General features: G+C 37.8%; 1 protein-coding gene across 1 annotated transcript in view; it reads left to right on the plus strand.

Annotated features, from left to right (window-relative positions):
- Positions 1–19,902, plus strand: part of ACSL3 (acyl-CoA synthetase long-chain family member 3) — an 81,362-nt gene that overhangs the window by 22,286 nt on the left and 39,174 nt on the right. The window contains exons 2-3 of the mRNA XM_011951910.1: positions 4,508–4,566; positions 14,832–14,938. The gene's annotated coding sequence lies outside the window, so the exon portion shown is untranslated. The remainder of the gene's footprint in view (positions 1–4,507; positions 4,567–14,831; positions 14,939–19,902) is intronic.

Here is a 19,902-nt window from a genome sequence, read left to right on the forward strand (position 1 = left end):
GGTCTCAGGTGATCCACTGCCTCGGCCTCCGGAAGTGCTGGGATTACAGGCGTGAGCCACCACGCCCAGCCAGACTTTCCGGTTTTTTTTTTTTTTTTAGGAAGATTTGAGGATATTCTTATACTCTGTGCTTTGATAATTTACATGGCTGTGTCTAGAAGTCAGTTATCTTTTCCCTCATTGATCTGCCCAGTCCTCTCAAACTGAAGACTAGTATTTATCAGCTGTGGGATATTATATTGCAGAATGCTTCAGGAATTTCTGCTTGCAAAATGTTTTAGGAATTTCAGCCTCTTCGTTCGCTTTTTCTTTTTATTTCTGGAAACCTTGTAATGGGACTTGAATCTCTTGGATTTATTTAACACTTTGTTTTTTAAAATGAGAATCAAATTTTCTATATTCTACCCCATTTGCTTATGCTCTTCTTTATCTGGAAAAGAGTCTCCACCTCATTTTCTGACACTTGTGTTGACTCCTTAATTTCAGCTGCTATTAATTTCAAAGAGCTTTTTCTTATTTTTATTCCTTCTGTTAATATATAGCATCCCTTTCTTGTTTCATAGATGGCAATAGCCTCTCTTATGCCTTTGAAAATATTACATAGACATATTTAAAAATTTCCCACATTTCCTACGTTGTCTGTTTCCACTGAGGCACCTTTTCTTTGCTGTTTGTCTCTTTCTTTAATAGTGATGGTTTTTCACAAATACCTGATGATTAAGAACTTTATCTTCTGTCTGGATTTTGAATTTTTAAATGGTTTTCCTGTTTCTAGTTTCTTTTTCCACAAATAAATTCTCAACATTGGCACCAGGTTTAACATTATGAAACAGAGATCCGAGTATGTCATCCCTCTGCTAATCCGAGTATGTCATCCCCCTGCTAATAAAAGTTAGAAGACTTTTAAGAGATCTGGATAATGTTTCAACCAGTTAGGGCAGCAAACGTGCACGGCGGCAATGAGGCATTTGTTTTCTAGGGCCGCTGCAACAAATCACCACAGATTGGGTGGCTTAAAACAACAGAAATTTATTCTGTTAACGTTAATAGAGACCAGAAGTTCAAATCAGTGTTACTGGATTGAAATCGAAGTATCAGCAGAGCTTTGAAGGCCCCAGGGAAGAACGTGTTCCTTGCCTCTTTCAGCTTCTAGTGGCTGCTGGCATTCCCTATTATCAGTCCAATCTTTCAGGCCAGCATCTTCCAATCTCTCTGCTCCATCTTCATGTCATCATCTCCTTCATGTGTGTCGAATCTCCTTCTGCCACTATTTATAAGGACATTTGTGAGGGCATTTAGGGACCACTGGGTAATCTAGAGTCTTTTTCCAAATAAGGTAACATTTGCAGATCCTAGGGATTAGGGCCTGATACCCTTGAGGTCCTTTATTCAGCTTACCACAACTACTTAAAGAGTCTTCTGAAATTTCTATTTTCTTGTATAAATAATTGTTATTACTGCCTGCAGTTTTTGTCTGCTTGAACAAAAATACATGCATCAACTCAGTTTATAGTGATTTCCTTGACCTTCTCCACCCTAGACAAAAGGCTGCAATCGCCAGTTTTCCTAATGCAGCTGATGCACTTCTCATAGTTTTTGCTGTGTTAAAGTGATTTGTCAGGCTCTACCACTGAGTAGGAATTCTTTTTTTTCAGTACTATGGTGTCTTTCTTAGATGCAAAGTGTCAGGTCTGGAGTTGAGTAAGGCATTTAATAAATATTTGTTGAAGAGTTTTTAACATTTATTGAGGGCCAATTACATACCTAGTAGGACCTGTCACCTTGGGCCATTTAATAAACAAAGCAGTGTAAAGTAAGCATGGCATGTAAGTTTCTCCAGGGCATGTTTCTCAAAACGGGTTGCTGGGTCATAGGAGTCCACATTTTCAGCTTTTGCTAGATGCTGCCAAATTGCTCTCTTAACTGGCTCTACTTCCCTAAGAGTGTCAAGATGTATCTTGTTTGCCATATTCTTGCCAACACTTGTGAATTTTTTTCATTAAAAAAATTTAATGGAGGAAATGATGCTGTTTTAATTTGTATTTCCTTGATAATTAATGAGGTTGACCATTTTTAATAGGTAATAAACAATGTGGAATTTTCTGTTAATATACATAGCCTGCTTTCTCCTGTTGCTCTTTTTTATTTATAGAAATTCTACAAATATGGATATGAATTATTTATAGATAGCACCATTCTCATTTACATATGAGGAAACTGGCATAAGAAGTTATTAGTAACAAGAAGATTTTTAAGTTATTTCCCCCCTGGATGAATAGATGCATGACCTTGTCTGGAGTCATAGCTAATACGAAACAGCAGGGATTCTGAACCCAGTGGTATCTGAATTTAAGGTCTGTCTTTTTTTTTTGAGATAAGAGTCTCACTTTGTCACCCAGGCTGGAATGCAGTCACACGATCTCCGTTCACTGCAGCCTCTGCCTCCTGGGTTCAAGCAGTTCTCCTGCCTCAGCCTCCTGAGTAGCTGGGACTACAGGTGCACGCCACCACGCCTGGCTAATTTTTGTAATTTTAGTGGAGACAGGGTTTCACCATATTGGTCAGGCCGGTCTCGAACTCCTGATCTCAGGTGATCCACCCGCCTCAGCCTCCCAAAGTGCTGGGATTACAGGCATGAGCCACCATGCCCGACTTTTTTTTTTTTTTTTAATGTATTTATGTATTTATTATTTTACTTTAAGTTCTGGGATACATGTGCAGAACGTGCAGGTTTACATGTATACATAGGTATACATGTGGCATGTTGGTTTGCTGCACCTTTCAACCCATCATCTAAGTTTTAAGTTCCACATGCATTAGGTATTTGTCCTAATGCTCTCCCTCCCCTTACCCCACTCACCTCCAGGCCCCGGTGTATGAGGTTCCCCTCCCTATATCCATGTGTTCTCATTCTTCAGCTCCCACTTATGAGTGAGAGAACGTGTGGTGTTTCTTTTCTGTTCCTGTGTTAGTTTGCTGAGAATGGTGGCTTCCAGCTTCATCCATGTCCCTGCGAAGGACATGAACTCATTCTTTTTTATGGCTGCAAGGTCTGTCCGTTTTTACAAAAATTAATAATGAATTAAAAGTTAATGAAGCAGTGGTATGTATGTTGAATTAAGTGATTCAAAAAACCTTAGCTTTTAGCTCTACTTGTTAATATATTCTTAAAAATAAGTGTATAATGACTACTAACCTACTTTTAGCTCTACTTGTTAATATATTCTTAAAAATAACTGTGTAATGACTGCTAACCTATTTGCTTCACAGGTGGTAGAGAAAATCATTGAAATAAGATTTAAAAGTGTTTTTTATAAGCAATGTATTAATATCACCACGTGTACATCTTAATACTATTCTTTATCATCATCATGGGTAAATGAACACAGTCTTTATAGTATACTTTTTGAGTTTTGGAAATACCTTATTTTTTATAATAGATTTTATTTTTTAGAGCAGTTTTAGGTGTACAGCAAAATTGAGAGGAAGGTGCAGAGATTTTTCATATGCCCCTTCCCCTACACAGGCATAGCCTCCCTCTTTATCGGCATCCCCCTACCTCCTGAGAGTGCTACATTGGTTATAACTGATGAACCTACATTGACACATCATTACCACCCAAAGTCCATAGTTTATGTTAGGGGTCACTCTTAGTATTGTGCCCCCCGTAGGTTTTAACAAATACATGATGACATGTATCTACCGTTATAGTACATACAGAATAGCTTTACTGTCCTAAAAGTCCTTTTGTGCTCTGCCTATTCATCCCGCTCTGTGCCCTAACCTCTGGCAACCATGGATCCTTTTACCATCTCCATAGCTTTTTCTTTTCCGGAATGTCATATAGTTGGAATCATATAGTACATAGCATTTTCAGATTGTCTTCTTTCACTTTGTAATATGCATTTACATTTCCTTCATATCTTGTCATGTCTTGATGGCTCATTTCTTTTTAACACTGACTCATTTTCCATTGTCTGGATGTACCACAATTTAACCATGACTTTATTGAAAGATATGTTGATTGCTTCCAACTTTTGGCAATTATGAATCAAGCTGCTGTGGACATTCATGTGCAGGTGTTTTTGTAGACATGTTTTCAACTCTTGGGTAAATACCAAGCACTGTGGTTGCTGGATCATATATATGGGGTATGTTTAGTTTTATATGACACTGTCAAACTTCCATAGTGGCTGTACCATTTTGCATTCCCACCACAATGAATGAGAGTTTCTCCACATCCTTGCAAGCATTTGGTGGTGTTAGTGTTTTGGGTTTTGGGCATTCTTACTGGTGTGTAGTGTGTGTACTAGATGTTTTTGAAGAAAGGTTACATGATAAAAATATTGTTAGATAGTGTGATAGATTGGTGTTTCCAGAAAAACTCACCAGAAACTTTTCATGTGAGGTTTAGAAGTAAAATACTTCCAGGAAAAAGTTAGCATTCGGCTCTGATTAACTGGACTATGAGTAGTAATGATTGTCTTTTTTATGTTTGTTTTGACAGGTTTTGACGCAAGGGCGCGTATCTTTAAAGCATCTAGTACCTCCTACCATTGTCAACTGGTAAAATATTTAATTTTTTATTACAATAAATTTCTTTTGTTATAAAATATATTAGGTTAAAACCAATTATGGTTAAAGTGACCAAAAAATTGTAATCCTCATTTTATGATTGTAGAACTATGACAGTTATAGAAAATAGTTTTATGCTTACTTTAATTCCATATAAATCAATTGGGACATTAAACCATGTCATTGAGCAATACTGTCTAGCTTCCTTTCCTTAACTTGAATTTCACTAAGTGTCTGCAAGGGATTTGAATTCAGTAGCCTCTTTATTTTGGATAGTTTAGCATGAATTAGACTTATTACCATTTTAATATGTGATGGTCGTTTAAAATTTGTATTAATGTTACTGTAAATTTGTAACTACATTTTAGTAGAGATTGTAGTTTCAAGGGCTTTTTGTCAACCTATAGAAGGTTCTGCATGGTTATTGCAGTTGTCATGGGGCATAAGAAATATAGCACAATTTTATTTCTTTCTGTGTCATCTGAAGTGAATTAGAGTTTATGAAATTTTAGGGCAAAAATTTAAGGATCAAGTGACCTGAAGGTTTTTAGCATTCTGTGAAATGAAAATAAAATTGAGTAGGACTGCTATAGGAAATAGTCTCTGTTGGTAAAGTGCTTTGGTGACATAAAGGCAGTAAGCATTTTATCCATTAGAATCATGATAGTTGACATCTTCCTTTTCAGGATCTCATTTCAAAGTCTTTTTTCACATCACTTGAATGTATTAATCTTGACATTTTTAACTGACTTTAAAAGGAAATCACACAAGTAATATGTTTATTATTAAAACCTGTAAGCAATGTAGGAGCATCTAAGTAAACAGGAAACTCCTCTGTTCCCCCTGGGTCTTTTGCTAGGGATTATCCCTTATTTTCATGGAGTGTATCTTTCCAGACACTTTGCGTATCCAAGATTGTCATCTTTTAATGAAATAGATGTGATGGAAAAAGGAATATACTCTGTCCACTTTAATAATACGCCTCACTTTGTTTTAGACATGTCTGTGCCTACGTCTCTTTGAGGGATATACGTGATCAAATTAAGAGTGCTTTTGAAGTGACTAAGTAAATAAACCCATTGTAACACAGTACTCCTCTACAAATTTCTTTTAGTAGTTAATGGGTTATGGGAACTCCAAACTTTGAATTCTTAACTAAGAATGCATCAAGACAGTTTAGTAGATTTACAATAAAATTGAAATTGCAAAGATAATTATGGCATATTAAGTGATAGATTTTAAATAGGAAGACATTTATAGAAATGACTAATTACTGTTGAGGATCAGCTAGGTTTGGGTAGGTGAAGAAGTGGTTTTGGAGCTTCAGTGCATTTACGTGTGCTCAGTAGGGTACTTAGGATATTTGAGGAGGGAAAAGGACGTCAGAAACTGATGTGGGAGGGCAGTACACAGGGAATAAGTACTATGGTACAGTGACAAAGATAACTTTGTCATAATTTTGCCTAAAAAGAGAAGTAAGACTCATTGTCATGTTATTTAGGTTAACTGTACGATGAACTAAAGGGAATGTCATGAACTACTTGGGAAACCCAGTGTCTTGAATCCCGAAATTTAGAACTCATCCTTTTCACACTTGGAAATTGCTTATGTTCAGAAGTCCCATGATTTAAGAGATAATGTAAAAATGGAAGTTAATTCACATTTGTACATGTTCTTTGTGTTATTGTCGGATTGAAACATTTTAAACTTCTTAAAAAATGTAGGGAAGCAAATTTGAATTTGTATGTGAAAGTGACCTAGTGAGAAGTAGGGAAGGAGACGGAGACAGCAGCAAGTTTTCTCCTCCCTTGGTTTCAGAGGAAAATGTTTTTTAAGAGTTGGGCCAGATATTTCTCATAGCTACTTAAGGTGATCCTTTTTTCTGTGTCTTCTGTTTTTTAAAATGTAATCTAGTTTTTGAGCACTTGCAGAAAAGCTGCAGAGGCCAGGGAATGACACAACAGAGAATGGAGGTGACGAGAGGGAAGACAACTGGTGATCTTAGTAGCTTTGGTTTTGAAACGTGTTGTTCAGGAAAAGCTTTTTTTAGTGGTAAACTAATTGGGAATTTGTAGGAAGAAGAAAACATGTTGTAAAGAATTTAAAGATAAAAAAGTGAGTAATATTTGAATGCAACACGAGACTATTGACTAAAGGAAGTAATTGGGTGTTTAAACCTCATTTTTAGCTGTTTAATCTTTACATGGTACAAATGAAGGCAATATGTTAATTGTGATGCAGGTAATTCTGTATATTTCCACAACATACTTATAAGTTCTAATTATATGTTATTTGCCTTTTCTTAACTTTGTTTTTTTAGATGCTCCATGCAAACTACAGATAAGAAACTGGGCTTTTGGGGGTGGGAAGGGAAATGGAGGAAGAGAAAAGGAAACATCTAAGTAATCTTACTGAATGATATATAAATCATTAAAATTAAATAAAATATATTCTGGGTAGACTTAGCTTGCAAAATTATTTTAAGCTATTGTAGCTCTTATAAATGGAATAAGCATTTTAAAATCATCTTGAAAATCTTCAGAAACTTTAATTCTTTTACATTCTCAAAGGTTAAACATAACCAGAGGAGCTATCTTCAATCAAATACGCATACTTTGTTCATTATATTTACTTTTGCTAACTTTTTTTTTTGTATGTTTGGAAATGTTGCATTTTTCCTCTGGCCTTTGGATTTTCTTTAATTTTATTTTTTATTTTGTACTGGGGGAAAAAGAAGTTTGTCTTTTTGTTTGTTTATTTATTTATTTATTTATTTTTGAGACAGAATCTTGGTCTGTTGCCCAGACTGGGGTGCAGTGGCGTGATCTTGGCTCACTGCAACCTCTATCTCCTAGGCTCTGGTGATTCTCATGCTTTAGCCTCCCAAGTAGCTGGGATTACAGGTGCGCACCACCACACCTGGCTAATTTTTATATTTTTTAGTAGAGAGGGGTTTTTCTCCATGTTGGCAAGGCTGACCTTGAACTCCTGGCCTCAAGTGATCTGCCCACTTCAGCCTTCCAAAGTGTTGGGATTACAGGCGTGAGCCATTGCGCCTGGCCGAAAAGAGGTATATTTAAAAGTGAATTTGTTACTTCAACACACATAACCGTCACTTAAAAATTAGTCTGTCTGTTCACTCTACTTAGTACAGGTTCATGTAATGCCAAATGTAGTATGTAGCTGGATTGAGTTGGAATTATGAAGATCCTCAATGATGAGCCAGGTTGATGTCATTAAGTAATCTAATAGTTCATGTTCTCCTGAAATATTTGTATAGCTGACTTTCTCATTAATCATTTTGTAGGAAATGATTGGAATAAATAAGGAGTAGTACTAGAAGAATAAAGAATCCTGTTCAGTATTGTCTTAATCAATTTTGGGAACCCTAGGCATCAGTAGAATATAGTCTTAAAATTGATCTAGTTGAACTGCATCAATATTAATGTGAACAAATTAAGATTTAGTGACCTGCTCATGAACTCTTAGTAATTGGCAGCAGAGCTCAGTCTAGTCTAGTGTATGTGTTTATGCACGTATGCATGTGTGTATATGTATTTAAAATCCGTGTTGTGAATCTAACTGAAAAAGATGTATATTCCCTTGCCTGATTTCTGTTTCCTATTTATTTTTATCTAGAAGAGGGGATAAAAACTGTTTTTTAAAGAAATAATGGGTCTTGATCAGTTTTGGGGAAATCGAGGGGACTGTATTTATAGTTCAGGAGAGTACTCAAGTGTCGTACTGTTATTTCCGCTATCATACTAATAGGACTGAAACAATTTTAAAATTACACTGGATAGCTGAAACTTAAAGAATTGGCTTTGTTAAACTGCTTTTTAATTTAGATGTATTCATGGGAAAGACTTGCTATAATAAATGTTCCTCCCTCCCTTCTTTCCAATATATATCTTTAATGCTAACGTTTTATTTTATGAGGTTAGAATAAATATAGGCTTAATAGTTTTCTTAAAAATAAAATACCAAATTATTTCCTCATAAAGCTTCCTAGTTGTAAAGTGAAACTTTATCTAATCCAGATAGTAATATGACTGAATCTTCTAATGTTAGATGTTTTTAATTGATTTCCTGTCCAGAGTCTTTTTGACAATTTTATTTTTGTATTAAGGAAGTTCTTACATGGATTGACGATCTCGATTTCAGTCTTGTAGTCATTGCGATGTCATACATTGCAACTGTGTGGTCATAGTTGAAATCTTTGAAGTTGTTGAAAGATTGTGTTGAGATTTGGAGAGGAAAAGTTCTTTGTCTTTACTAAATACAGTAAGAACCACTGTATTACGCATAATAAGTTAGTCTGTGGGTTGTTGATATTTGTAAGAATTTAAAACAACTTTCCTACTTTTAGGTCTGCTTTTTTGGGGAGGGAGGCAGCAGGATATATAGTAAGTAAATGTTTTAAAACCATTCTGTTGAACTAGGTGTGTATTTTTATTATGCTTTTAGCTTTGGATGCCTGAGAAGCAAACATGTTTGTGAGAACCAGGGTGTCCCTCTAAAAAGAAACTCTTTCCTGATAGTAATTAATAGTCTCTGGTTGCACTTTCCGTTACAACTCTGAGAGACTAAATCTGGGTAGGAAATAGTTCTTTCTGCCCTTCTTGACCCTAGTTTCCTATTTCATAATACATGATTTGCGTCATTCTTCTGGGACTCTTTCAGTCTCTGTAGAATGTGTATGACTGTCACCTAACTTTTGTGGAAAGGAGAATCTCAGAAGTAGTGTACTAAAGGACACTTTTTTCTCCCCAACAATAAGATATTAACCATAGAGTTTATTAAGAGAGTGTGGGGGCATTAAAAAGTTTGGACATGCCTTGGGAGACATGTAGGTTAAAATCCTACCTTACCTGCTAGTTGTAAGTGCCTTTGGGCACAATCTGTTTGAAATTGGCGTTTGTGAGGATTAAATGAGATAATATAAAAAGTTCCCTTCACTGTCCTTGTTTGCCTGCACTCAGAATTGTTTCCTATTTATTGCTAGCTTGGTGAAAAATTGCAGCCACATTTCATGCTAGCAAATACGGATTCCTTGATACCCAGCATTGTGCAAGCCGGTCATTTATACTTAATTAGAGATAAAATGCTAAGCCATGTTATTATTAGTGTTATTTGCAGATATGAACAGTTGTATAGTATTGATGCCTGAGTGTGGTAGGCTGAAAGAAGAATACAGAGGAGGAAATCAGATTGAGTGGTGGTCAGGATTAACCGAGAATTAAATTGTGGCATATCAAGATGCCCCGTCTGCAGTATTTTCTCCTTTTCTGTCCTCTCTTCCGCTGTCCTCATCCTCTGCTGCCTTTGACTTTGTGGGAGCATTTCTAAGTGTTGGGGCTCTTCCCCTGCTCTGCGAGTTGAGTTTTCAGGTTCCTTTTCATGATGGTGGTGGACGTGAGGGGCATCAAATATCTGCTTGCTCTATTAGTAGAGTGCGAATATAATACCATTGTTGAGTTCTTCCCTCCTGTAGACATTGTACATGTCTTAGATTCTGAGGGTGACTCCCGTTTTCTTTGTTCAGTCCACGAGTTTTGTGGAGGTTAATTTCACAAGTCTGCCAATTTTGGGTTGAGGTACCATGTTGTATCTCTCGTGTGCCTAAGAGATTCTTAAAACCCCAGATCTAAGCAGGTAGAACCATTTGATACATTAGTCTGAAAGGGATCCCTGTGGCAACCTACTTTTTTCCTGTTTTTCTCTTAGGAAAACACATCATCTCTGATGGAAGCTTTTCTTCCTTCTCTCTTTTCTCTTTTTCTTCCTTCTCTCTTCTATTTTTTTCTCTCCTCCCCCTTCTCCCGCTTTCTACCTCCTTTCCCTCTCCTTCCCTTCCCTCGCCTCCCCATGCCTCCCCTGCCCCTTCTCACCTCACAGGGTGGTTTTTTCTCACAGGGTTTCTTTCTTTCTGACTTTGTCTTTTCACAACGTCTTGCTCTGTTGCTCAGGCTGGAGTGCTTTGGTGCGATCACGGCACACCACAGCCTCAACCTCTGGGCTCAAGAGATCCTCCCACCTCAGCCTCCTTTGTAGCCGAGACTGCAGTCATGAGCCACCACTCCTGGCAGAAGGCTTTCATATGAGCATTTGTAGCAATTTTTTTTTTTTTTTTGAAAAATTGGGAGTTGTTACAGGGCATTTGATTATGATATTAATAATATTCTTTAATAGCTGTTTTTAACATAAAAGTTTATTTTAACATCCACTTTATACCCTTGGGAAGTTTATCATTTGTAAGTGATTTCCTGGGTGGTGGTTAAGCTCTATTACTTTATGTACAGTTGTTTCATAACACAAGATGTGAATGACACAAAATCCTGTCTGGTCTCCTCTTCCTCCACTCTTTCCAAGTCACCTGTGTTCTTCCTCTCAAATAATAGAGGTCATACAGAGAAGAGATCTTCCTTATATTGATCATTATGATTTAAAACAATTGCTAATTAAAATATAAGATGTAAATAACTCTTTGATATAATACAGCTGACCATTTGCATAGAACATTTTAAAAACACATTTCAGATGTTTGAACCTAGCTATTTATCACACAGTTTTATATTTCAAGATTTTGTTTGCTCATCTTTGTTGTGTAAGTAGTAATAGGTCATTTTCTTTTAATGCTGTTAAACTTGATTCATCTTGTTATTTTAATTACCAGTTCTGAGAGTTTAGTGAAGTTGAGAGTTGTTAAATTCTTCATGGTGAAAGATTAATGGACTTTGACCTGCATTTAAATATTTAGGGATAATTTCTTAAAAACCTTGACTTGCCTGTATCTTTTTCTATAATCAGGCATGAAGTCAGGCATGCCCGTGTGTACATTCTTCTCAGTTGACAAGGTATCATAGAAGTTCTTCTAGGTCAATGCATGTACATGTAGCTGATTTTTAATGGCCGCATAATAGTCTGTTCAGTGGGTATATATGTTTTTCAGGCATTCTTTGATTAATGAATCTTTAGATTATTTTCTATTTTTGTTTTTTTGCCACTGAAACAATACTGCCCTGTCTCTCGGGGGTGTGTGTGTGTGTGTGTGTCCAAGTTTTATCTTCAGACTATATTACTACTAGTTACAGTTAACTACCCATCCCCAAATCTGTAAATGTCTTCCTGTGACCCTGACACTACTCTGTCGTGATTCTTAGTGATTTCAATATCCTTCTAAAACTGTGGTCTTATTATTTCATACTCCAACCTGCCTTTGCTACTCCTTTTCCACGACCATTCATTCTCCCATTCTCCTAGATGACTATTTTATACTTCCTCCTTAATTTTTTAATATCTTCCTTTCTGCCTCCCTCCCATCCAATGATTTTGCTTCTTATTACTCTGAGAAAATAGAAGCACCCAGAAGAAAATCTACAAGCTCCTATCCCCGCACATCTGTGTCCCTGTTTCTCCCACCCTCACTCCTCCTCCTCCTCCAGGGTGTGACTCTCTTCTGCATAATACTTTCCTCTGCTGGGTGGTAGCCATCAGTCTGCAGACAAGCTCTAGTATTTATGTTTAAAACAAAAGAATCTCTTTTGTCCTGGCTTGCTACCATTGCTTTGTTCTTTAGAGATCTTTCTACTTACTCTCTTTCTGCCCTTTCTTGAACCCTCTTCAGTTAAGCTTTGGTCCTTAACACTTAAGCTCTTTTCAAGTTTAAGGTCAATGGAGACCTTCACATTGTCAAATCCAGTATTTAACCTCCAGGCTTCCTCTTTTATTTCCTCTTTTTTGGCTTCCCGATTCATACCCTCTGCCCATTTTCCTTGTGTTGCTTGCCTTTTATTTTAATTTATAGGAGCTCTTTGTGTATTTTGTCACCATTTTTTCCTGGATACTTGTTTTCCTTTTGATTCTTTTAAAGTTGTGTTTCATCATACAGAAATGTTAAATCCTCTGGATTTTGTAGGAGAATAAATCTATGAGAATCAACAAGAGAATTTTGAAAAATTTGGGTAGTGAAGGTCTTACCAGATATTTAAAGCAGTTGTTCTCAAGCATTAGTGTAGAAAAAACCCGCGTGGTTGCAATTTAAAAATGAATCTGCCAAAAGAGTTTTCAATTTTTAAGTATTGGGGCAGTTGAAGATAGGGAGGCATATCTGAGGAATCTTCATTTTAAATAACCTCTAAGGTAATTCTGATATAATTGGTCCATGGGCCACATTTAAGAAACATTGCACTTTGGGAGGCTGGGGTGGGCGGATCACAAGGTCAGGAAATTGAGACCGTCCTGGCTAACACAGTGAAACCCAGTCTCTACTAAAAATACAAAGACAAAATTGGCCGGGCGTGCGGGAAGCTGAGGCAGGAGAATGACGTGAACCCGGGAGGCGGAGCTTGCAGTGAGCGGAGATCGCGCCACTGCACTCCGGCCTGGGCGAAAGAGCGAGACTCCGTCTCAAAAAACAAAAACAAAACAAAACAAAAAAAGAAACATTGCTGTAAGTTTATATTTGGTATAAAAGGGTATTAGCAAAGCAGTAGGCAAATACATGGCAGGAACAGAATGGTGTTTAGAAACACATCCAAGTGTGAATGAGAAATTATTGATGAAGAGGACATTTTGTTTATTTGAGAAAAGAGTGGTTTATTTAAAAATGCTCTAGGCAGTTTATCTGAGAGCAAAGAGTTTAGCTTTCACCGTCATACAATATAGAAAAATAAACTCCATTGAATTAAAGATCTAGATGTAAAAATTAGGCAAACACTAGAAAAAATACAGTAGACCCAATAGTTTAACCTTTGGATAGGTGAGACCTTTTAAAACTAAGTTGGAAACCTAGAAACTGTGAAAGAAAAGATTGACAGATTTAGCTGTTAAGGTTTGCTTTTACTTTTGAAAGATAATGTTCTGTCTAGCATGGTGAAATCCCATCTCTACTAAAAAATACAAAAAATTAGCTGGACTTGGTGGCCGATACCTGTCGTCCCAGCTACTCAAGATGCTGAGGCAGGAGAATCGCTTGAACCTGGAAGGCGGAGCTTGCAGTGAGCCAAGATCACACCACTGCTCTCCAGCCAGGCAACAGAGTGAGAGTTCGTCTCAAAAAATAATAAAAAAAATAAACAAATAAAAAGAGAAAGGTAATGTTACAGGACAGAGGTCCTGATCTGGACCCGAAGGGAAGGTTCTTGGATCTTGTGCAAGACAGAATTCAGGGCGAGTCCATAGTGCAAAGTAGAAGCAAATTTATTAAGAACATAAAGTGGCAAAAGAACAGCTACTCCATGGACAGAGTAGGATACTCCTGAAAGTAAGAGGAGGAACGCGCGCACCCTAGGTACAATGCTGGTATACATGGGAAGATGTGCTCTGCTACAGGGTTTGTGATAAAGGAATAATTTTCTTAATTACTGTATTTTGCAAAAATCAATGTTGTCTTTAAAGCAAAATTAGGAATGCCTTTGTTCTCCAGATACCGGGATATCTGGACACTCCCAAGTCTGAGTCTGTTTTTTAAACATTATTAATTTGTTCCCTTAACTGTAAACACCCAGAGGCTCGGAGTGCCTAGTTTTCTGGGAATGCAGCCCAGGAAGTCCCAGCCTCATTTTCCTAGCCCTCACCGAAGATGGAGTTGTTCTGGTTCAAACGCTTCTGACAATTATGCTCATTCTAAGGTGTAGCAACATAAAGTATCTATGACTAGTTCTCAAGATTTTTTAGAGCCACCTAGCAAATAAGATGCAGTTGTCCAAATTTGTTACTTTACTTGATTTATCTAGAACATTTTAGAAAAATCAAATGGCTTAATTGTGTGTGGCTGGTATCACTAGGCTGCATTTGGTGCTCTTGAACACTTGCTCTGTGGCTCTCCCCTCCCTTGGCTTTTGCAACACTGTCCTCTCCAGTTTCTCCTTTATTGGTTTCCTCAGTGGTACTTTCCCCTTCTCAGCCCATGGATTGGTTTCTTTTCCAAGTTTTCTGTCCTTGAACTTGATCTTGTAGATTTCCTATGTGTTCTATTTGGGGCATTCTCATCCTTCTTCTCTTTATGGCTCCAAAATGTGTGCCTCTAGCTCTGGCCTCTCTTAAGTTTTACAGTTTATGTATATTTGGATGACTCACAGGAATCTTAAACCCGTATTTTCAAGACTATATTTATTTCCTTTCTGCCAACCATCCAACCACTGACCACCTATTTTACTTCTTGTATTTCTGTCTTGGTGAAAGGCACCAAGATCTTTTTCTCTCTTTGTATTGTTACAGTTCTAATTCATGAATTAATTCTGTATTGTGTTCAGATACAGAATTAGTTGTTGGGAAGGACTGGGGGAACAGCTGTAACATTTGCCACCCTTGGAAGCTGCTGGTCCTGTGTCACACCACCTTCGCCTTTTGATCGAGGAGGGTAAAGAAGTATTTTCACTGTTTTTTATCTAATTTCTTTGCCTCTAGTTTCTGCTGCCTTCACATTGTCTTTTACATATAGTTATTTTCTAAGCCTGCATTTATGTACATTAGAATGCAAACTAAGTTCTTTTCAAAGGGCACAACAGTTCAACTTCGTCTCGTCCCCACCCTGCTCTTCTGGTTTGTTATTTTTCTTGAACAAAAGACAGACTTTTTGGGGCTTGGTCAGTCTGTGCGGTGCCATCACTTCTAAAGCTCCATCCCTACTCACACTCCCCTACACCATCCTCATGTGTCCTCAGCCTTTTAAGATCACAAAAAAAATGCCATTTGATCCAAGGAGATTTCTCAGAAAATGCTAGAACTAGTCTCTACCTTTTACTGTGCTTTTCCTGAAGCACCATTTACACTTGATGATTAATGTACCTTTAGGTTGTATGATCCATTTGAGTTAACTTGTTGTGTGGTGTAAGGAAGGGTTACAACTTCATTCTTTTACTTGTTGGTTATTTCAGTACCATTTGTTGAAAAGACTGTTCTTTCCCCATTAAATTTTCTCACCACCCCGTTGAAATTCAGTTGTCCACAATATAAGGATTTATTTCTAGATTCTTAAATTGACTCCATTGATCTATTTGTCTGTCCTTTTGCCAGTACCACGCTGTCTTAATTACTGTTCTTTTGTAGTAAATTTTAAAATTAAGACATATAAGTCATCCAAGTTTGTTCTTCTTTTTCAAGATTGTTTGGCTGTTCTGGGTGCTTTTAATATCCATGTGAATTTTAAAATCAGCTTACTTATTTCTATCTAAAAGCCAGCTTTTATACAGCTGAGATATTTTTTAAGCTAACCTTAGATTTAATGAACTAGTTATTTAGGTCAAAAAGAAAAGGCTGGGTACGGTGGCTCACGCCTGTAATCTCAGCACTTTGGGAGGCCGAGGCAGGTGGATCACGAGGTCAAGAGATCGAGACCATCCTGGCCAACATGGTGAAACCCCATCTCTACTAAAAATACAAAAAATTAGCTGAGTGTGGTGGAACACGCCTGTAGTCTCAGCTACTCAGGAGGCTGAGGCAGGAGAATCACTTGAACCCGGAGGCGAAGGTTGTGGTGAGCTGAGGTCGCGCCACTGCACTCCAGCCTGGGTGACAGAGCGAGACTCTGTCTCAAAAAAAAAAAAAAGAAACAACAACAACAATAAAACTCAAGTATTGTTGAGGTAGCAAATATTCCATCATCTGAAACCTCAGTGGTAAACACAATACCCCAATTTAACATATTTTTGCTACTTGTTAAATATGTGCTTGTAAATATATTCACTTAAGTAAACTAAGTGGACAAAATTAGATAATTTTTTCATATCCAACTTATTTAACTTGATACACTTTCCAGCTTCCAACATATTGTAAATATTTATAATCTTGTAAGATGATGCTACATAATTCAACTTGTCAGTATTGTTCTAGTGCTATTAGCTCTATTAATTACATAAGGACATTGGTGTAAGGGGACTCAAAAATTCACAGGTATGGGTAGAAAACGAGAACTAGACAGTGGTTTCATCACTATAAAGTTAGTTGTTACTTAGCATCCCCGAATGCTAATGTATGGCAGATCCCTGTAGCCCTAAATTGCATTCTGGGCTTTAAGGGATTAAAATATAACTCAAATCCTTCAATAAAATGATACCATTCACACCATTACCTTTGAAAATAAATACTTGGAGTTCTAGTACGTACCTTAGATCTTGTTTGTGCATGCCGTTCAATTTATTGTAATGCTTTTAAAAACATATTGATGCAGGTTTCTTGCTCTTTAGTTCAGCTAAATCCAGGTTCTTGTCACATGACCAGAAAAAAAAAATAAGGCATGTGGACATATTGAAGGCTGAGGAGGGTGGAATTTATTAAGCAGAAGGAAAGCTCAGCAAAGAGAGGGGTCCTGCAGCAGGTTTCCACCTCACAAATTGAATACCAGGGCAACCACACAGGAGTTGAAGAGTTGAGACTCCTCCTCTGCATAAGGCTCAAATTCCTGGTGAGTCCACCCCAGGGCATTATTCGGAAACACCCAGTCAGGAAAGGGTGGGCATACTGGCAGACTTTCTCCCTTTGGGTCATGGGTTTCACCCTGGACCAGCAGTCCCGTCTTTCAGCCTTCAGGTTGCTTTAGGCTTGAAGGTGAGGTTTCACCAGGGACCGGATAGGGTACTATCTGCCTAGGTATTTGTCCAGCCTCTATCAATGTGGTATTACAAATATAACACAGAAGGAAGAAAAAAAAGTTAAATCACACCTTGGGAAATTACCAGCCTAGTAGCATCAGTAAAAATGGTTCTGTTTTAGTCATGGCATGAAATACATGTAAAATCGAAGGTTGATTTTCTGTTTGAGGGAAGGTCTGGCTTTGCTGTTGCCCAGGCCGGAGGGCAGTGGCATGATCTCGACTTGCTGCACTTTTCGCCTCCTGGTGTCAAGCCATCCTCCCACTTCATTCAACCTCTTGAGTAGCTGGTACTGCAGGTGTGTGCCACCATACCTGGCTAATTTTTGTAGTTTTTGTAGAGACAGGGCTTCGTCATGTTTCCCAGGCTGGTCTCAAACTTCTGAGCCCAAGTGATCCATTTGTCCTGGCCTCCCAGAGTCCTGGGCTTACAGTTGTGAGCCACCATGCTGGCCTGTTTTTCAATTACTGATTACTTTCAAGTTGGAAAATGCCATGTGAAACACTCAAAGATGTTGCTGGGATTATCGAGTACTTCCGATACTATATAAATAAATGACAGAGTAACACCATAGTTATGTGATTGGAACTCAAGAATTATTAAATGGTAGGATTGAAAAGAGTTATTATATGAGTCATTTGTCCAGAATTTATAATTTTTTTCTGTATTCCAATGAAATAAATTTAAACTATGTATATTCTCTAAAATAGTCTTCCAATTTGCCCAGCATGCTTGCTCTCCCTAGCTAGATATTAGCTAAAAAGTAACAAAAACAGTCTTTTCCCCTATTACTGTGTGATAAAGATGTAAAACCCTTTTTGCCAGCAGGGCTGCCCTCTACTGGACTATTTAAGGTATTCAGTGAGCAGGTCAATATGACTGTTTTACAAGAACGTAACACAGTGTAAACATCCCATATCCCAAACAAACTGAAGTTCCCTGAATAGGTTAAAAAAAAAAGCCCTTTAATAAACTTTTACCATTAAAACAATTCTGGTCATTTTGAGAACTGGCAATGAAGTTTGTACAGTCTTAGTATCCATTTCAGCCTTGGAGGCAGATCTGCGGCAATAAGAATAGTAATGTATAGGAATGGTGGGTGTACTCTGATGTCAGTCTTTTATGATGATTTGTATATTAATACAAATCACATTTTTGTGAGTCCATTCATGCTGTGGGTGTTTTCGTAGGCATAAACATAGGTCATAGTGAACATATACTGAATAGGTCATATCTGTTAAGTCTCTTGCTACAAAGCATCAAAACTTTTCAGAGCTATTTTCTCTGTGAAAATTCATTTTAAGTAGCAACTTATTTTTTTTCTGTGGTTCATTCCCATGCCTGAGATTTGCAGTAATGTAGAACAAGTTTACCATCACTGCTGAAACACTCATAAAAAGTTCCAAATTCTTGGTCCAAGGAAAGAGCAAAAGCCTGACTCACATAAATAAACAACTAAGGTTGCAAGTTTAAGGAACTTTTTTGTTGAAGTCCAGGAGTCTTTGGATGGTTCGAGTTCACTCTACTGCCTACTTCTTTGTTTTCATAATAGGAACGTCTCCCACAGCCTTTAGTAGGATGTCAGATTTTTCTTGATGTTGCCACCAGGATCCTATGTCCCCAGGGAAACTACAGTGGAATAAGGGGGTTCCGAAGTGGCTGTTTTGGGGAGACCTTCCGAAGTGGCTGTTTTGGGGAGACCTCTGTAAGTCCTTTGCTGCCAGCAGCTGTTAAGGCAGGTAGCTGTGACATGGTCTTTAGCTTCTGCCATCTTGTTAGGTCCCAGCTGAGATTTTGGAAAGGATTGTTCAGGGGTGGTAAGGGCTCAAACAGTCCTGCCTCAGCCTCACGGCGAGCCACAGAATCTGGATAATTTTTTTATTTTTAATTTTTTTTTGAGACAGGGTCTTGCTTTGTTGCCCAAGCTGGAGTGCAGTGGCATGATCACAGCTCATTGCAGCCTCGATCTCCCTAGGCTGAGGTGATCCTCTCACCTCAGTCTCCCGAGTAGCTGGGACTACAAGTGTGCACCACCACACTGCTAATTTTTCTCTTTTTTGTGGAGATGAGGTTTTACTATGTTGCCCAGGCTGTTCTTGAACTCCTGGGCTCAAGCAATCCGCCTGCCTTGGCCTCCCAAAGTGCTGGGATTACAGACATGAGCCACCATGGCTGGCCACGATATTATTTTTAATTCAAAAACAAGTATGCAAAATTAAATTTTAGAGAACTTAGTTGGATAACATCTTTCTCCTGGGTTATTAGGGTATATTTATTCTTTGCAACTCTGTTCAGGGTGTAGCAAGACCATTTGTTTTCATTTTGCCATTTTCCTGTACAGAAAGCTTTAATGTCTCCCCATGACCTTTATGGCAAAAACCAAATTCCCTCGACTGGTCCGGTCTTTGGATTACTACACAATACATTGTCAAAAAAAAAAAAGCCTGGAATGGTGAACAGAGCCTGGGGCTCTTTTGGAGTCCTGACTTCTCACCAGCTGTGCATGAGCAAATTTGGAGGCGTTCCTTAACTTGTAAAATCGATTTGGAGTTTTAGTATGCATGATTTCCTTTAGTTCTTTTTTTTTTTTCCCCAGAGTGCTAGAATTCAGTCTTTTAGTTCTTTGAATGTATTTATAATAGCTACTTTGATGTCTTGTCTACTAAGTCTGACATCTGGGCCTTCAAGGACAATTTCTGCTCCCTGCTTTTTCCTTCTTTCCGTGTGTCATACT

Source organism: Colobus angolensis, unplaced genomic scaffold, assembly GCF_000951035.1.
Source record: "Colobus angolensis palliatus isolate OR3802 unplaced genomic scaffold, Cang.pa_1.0 Scaffold33, whole genome shotgun sequence".
NCBI lineage: Eukaryota > Metazoa > Chordata > Mammalia > Primates > Cercopithecidae > Colobus > Colobus angolensis.